This window comes from Pteropus alecto, unplaced genomic scaffold (assembly GCF_000325575.1).
Source record: "Pteropus alecto unplaced genomic scaffold, ASM32557v1 scaffold72, whole genome shotgun sequence".
Taxonomy (NCBI): Eukaryota; Metazoa; Chordata; class Mammalia; order Chiroptera; family Pteropodidae; genus Pteropus; species Pteropus alecto.
Window position 1 is genome coordinate 15,874,852 of NW_006436811.1, and position 4,614 is coordinate 15,879,465.

The window sequence follows — 4,614 nt, forward strand, 5'->3', positions numbered from 1 at the left end:
AAACTTAATGTCAGACTCTTATATTACAATGAAAGAAGCTAATTTTTAGGCACTTATACTACACTGGACCACTGATAATTTCTAATTTCCTAAATCTTATTACTAACTTCAAACAGATTTGTAAACTACTCCATCATTACCTTTCCTTGTGCTACTATGCTATGTAGGCACTAACCATATCATCTATCTGCTAAAATACTAGAGAGAATCCTCTCTGATCTTTCATAACTCTGCAGTCACCATTAAATTAAGCAAATGTGACCATATCACATTTTTTTTTTAGGCGAGGCAACCCTTGGTTGACCTCACAGATTTCAAGGACCTTGTCAGCTTACAATCCCTTATTTTTTTATTGTTTATGCCTACAGCACCTGGTCTTCCTAGGTGGTCTCTCATCCAAGTACTAACCAGGCCCAACCCCACTTAGCTTCCAAGATCAGATGGGATCGGGCTTGTTCAGGATGACATGGCCATAGATGCAATCATATCACATTTGCATACAATTCAGAACTTTGTTCCTAACATAAAAAGCTCTTCATCCTCTGATCTTCATTTTCTTCTTCAACTTTATTTCTCACTTCTCCTGATGAAAATGATAATTGTTTAGAACTATTAGCATTTTCTTCAATAAGTTTTCTCAAACTTTCTCACATACATAGCTCATTTTTTCTCATCTGCCTAAAATTCCATTATTCACTAACCAAAATCTATTTACCCTTCATCTTTTAAGCTTTAGCCTCAGTGTTATCCTTTCTAAGAAGAATTTCTAACTACCACACTCAAATCCACCTCGAATTTACACATTTTTTAAACTTATTTATTTCCTTCATTTGTTTGAAATTTTGCTGACCAAAATTGTGTCATCTTGTTCCTAGAATATGGCATGAATCAATTTTAAATTTTAAAATACTTTGGTCCCTGCTTTAACATATACCTACTTTTTCCTAAAAGTAATTAATGAGTTTTCACAAAAGTTAAAGTCTACACTGGTTCACTTAAGCTTGAGAAATTACTATTTTCTGGATTTAGGCAAAAATTATTTACTCAAAGTGAAAACAACTAATATAAATATAAATCCAGTTTTCTCCTACTTTCTAAACATAAGTTGGCTTATTAAAGAAGATTTTTGGTTTTTTTTAAGATTACATGTACCCTGTTTGGTCTATGCTATATAAATTACAACTTACAAATTAGGAGTGAGTGACTCTTTACGCACAATTTTTATAGCAAAGATGAGAAAACCTCATAAGACCATAGGCTTAAAACAAAGTTAACCAAGGTATAATTAGCTTTGTGGAATAAGTAATATAAACTGTGTTTCAGGAAATTTTATACAAAACATTTTACCTTTTTCTTTCAACCGTAAAGCAAACTAGAAAAAAATGATTACTATCATTAAATTATGCAACGAGAACAAAAGTCATTCTGCAATATGCACATACACACACATTAATTGATTCTCCTGCATTGTGATTATCAATACCTGTATTTTTTACTTTCCTAGTTAAATATTATAAGAAAAGTATGAAAACAGATGTTTTACTACATCAAATAATTTTAAAGAAGCACCAAAATAAATTGTAAAATAGCATCCTATATCCTAAATATATTTAAGCCAAATAAAAAATAAATCCATAATGAACAAGATTAAATTTTTTAAAAAGTAGATAGTGAAAGAAAGAAAAACTAAGAGAAAAAGAGATAATTTTGAAATGATTTGATGTACTCAATATGTCTTTTATAGGAAATTCAGACAGATGATCAAAATGACAATTTAACTTCTTAGATCACATTCACTTAGTGGCTTGAACTATAAATGAAAATCACCAAAAAATACAACGATTTTCACAAAAAAGCATAAAATTTCTTGCATAGAAATAGATGTGAAATATGCTAAAGAAGGAGAACATTTAATGTTTAATAATATACTTTTCTCAGGAAACAACTTTCTTCATTTACAAACATTAGCATTTTATTCAATAAAGTGTTATAATTAAAAAATATTCATCCTTTATATTAGCTAAACAAGTTTGATTTAAAATGTTTATCTCAGAATTAAAGAAGTATTAAAATAGTGTAGATATTTTCAGAAAACTACATACTTTTACTAAGGGTACCTTTCTATTATTGTATTTAGAAATGTTAAAATCTCTAAAGTTCAGCAAACACTTTGCACACATTATTTCATATAAAATTGTTTCAAATAAATGGCCAATATAAATAAAGTTTAATTTATACATTGATCTCTTTAGTTAAAACATAAAACATGTGATTCCCTTTATCTGAATATTAGACAGTTAATTCATAAGAAAAATGTCCATAGTATATTGTAATATCAAAAATACATATTTCTGTTATAATAATGAACTCCAAAAGATGAGAAAAGAACAATGATAAACTGTTTTGTTTAAAGCCAATGTTCAAAGTAAAAATGTTTAAGAAGTCCTCAAATCAAGAACAGTAGTACTTTTTCCTATGTGTGAAATTTAAAATACAATAACATAAATTGCTCATGTCAAAATATACAGACAATAAAAATTAAAGAAATTAATGAATTAAAGAAATTAATAATTAAAGAAATTAATAAAAAGACAAACACTTCTGAATTTATCCTTACTATCTTGATACTTTTTCATTCAATATATTTAATAAATGCTGAACACAGAATGAGATAGAGTGATTTAACTATAGGTTAAAAATCAGTAACCCTTTTAAGGCTCATCTATCACCAGGAATCCTTAAAGATGTGTCTCAGATAGTTTACAATGCCATAGATTTTACTCAATGTGCTAGGTATTTTTTACTTTCCTAGTTTAAATATTAGAAGAAAAGTTGCCTATCAATAATATGAACTCATAGGCTAATTTTCACTTTCTATTTAAAAATGATATAGTTAAAGGATTTATTAAAACCTTTAACTAAAAAGTAAAGATATCTGTTTATCTAACTTATCCAGCATTTACAATTACAGGCATTGTCATGGCCAGCAAAGTTACCTTTGATTAAGTACCCTATTGTTGCATCAATCTTCTACAACAAAATTACTGAAATGAGATTCTTATGATGATATATTTCACTTGTAATGTTTCTCATTTAATCCAAAAGCATAAATTTTTTAAATTGTTAATTGAATGAATAGAGGCCATGTCTAGCATATTTGTACCTCTTAAAAAAGTGACAATTAAATGAGAACCAAAATAAAAATGAAAAAAGACAAATATCTCCCTTTTGTCAAGCTACAGAAGAAATATTGTGAAAGCAAACATGACTGTAAATATCATGTGGTACATTTCCAAAATTAACAATCATGTTATTTATGCTCACAATTAAGAAAAAAATTAATGTAATACAGAGATAAGAGGAATTTTTAGATTCTGTAATGTTACACTGACTGTTTATATCCTTTTCAAATCAATATATTGAAGTCCTAATCCCCAATGTGACTATATCTGAACATAAGGCCTGTGAGGAGGTCGTAAAAGTTAAATGAGGTCATAAGAATGAGACTCTATTCTGTTAGGGCTGGTATTCTTGAAGGAGAAAGGGACACCAGAGCACTAGCTCTTCACCATGTGAGGATTGAAACTAGAAGACCATCTGCTAGCCAGGAAGAGAAGCCTTACCAAGAAATAAGTTAGCCAGGACCTTGATTATAATCTCGCCAGAAATGTGAGAAACTAAATTTTGGTTGTTTAAGCCACCCAGTCTATGATTTTTGTTGTGGCAGCACAAACAGACTAAGACACAAAGTTAAATCTGTTATCTCCCTTAATTAGGTATGATCTAGCAATCATTATTTCCCAAACAAAATGTATATATTTTTAACTTAAGAAAACAAAATCTAAATAAGGATTGGTATTATAGTTATTATGTGTTCACTGGAGCTATTCCAAATACTTAGCATTGGATCAATGAATATTTGCAATATATTCTCAAATTAGTTTCAATCATTAAGTTTTGACATAATTTTGTTTATTTTTTTAAATGCTGTTAGAATGCAGCATAACAAAACTATCTTATTTTTCCTGTTAGAAAGGTTAAGAGTGCCTCGCTGAAGTAATGTAGTCAATTTAGCTCAGTTGCTAAAAATTTTGCTTAATTCTGAACTATTTTTCTTAGAATTTATGTTTATATTATATAATTCTATAGATTAAAAAAAATTAGATGTTCGTGCAATGTGAAGTATTAAAATCATCTTATTTCTCTTTTAAAAATTACCATTTTATCAATATATTGGACTTTTCTTGTCAGTTCGTATACTTTTAATACTTTCTCACATTCACTTTGGTCTAGTAATTTTATTTTTTAAAATATCTAATTGATAACTTTACTTTTTATATTAATAATTAACAAAATTTGTAATATTATTTTTATAAATTGTATATGACATAATTAAAATAGTAACTTAATCCAAGAGAAATTTGATACTGAATGCTTTCTGGTTACAGTGGATAAAAACTGGTTATATACATACATATAATGTATATTATTAGTATTATAGATAATGTAATACATTGTAATGTATGTTATAAAATATATGATATAGTATATAATTAGGAGTATAATGTATATTCATATCATATCCATACATGTATCAAAATATATACATATATT

At 27.7% G+C, this 4,614-nt stretch overlaps 1 pseudogene; it reads right to left on the bottom strand.

Annotated features, from left to right (window-relative positions):
* Nucleotides 1-359: 359 nt before the first annotated feature.
* On the bottom strand, nt 360-478 carry LOC112481395 (annotated as a pseudogene).
* Nucleotides 479-4,614: the final 4,136 nt, after the last annotated feature.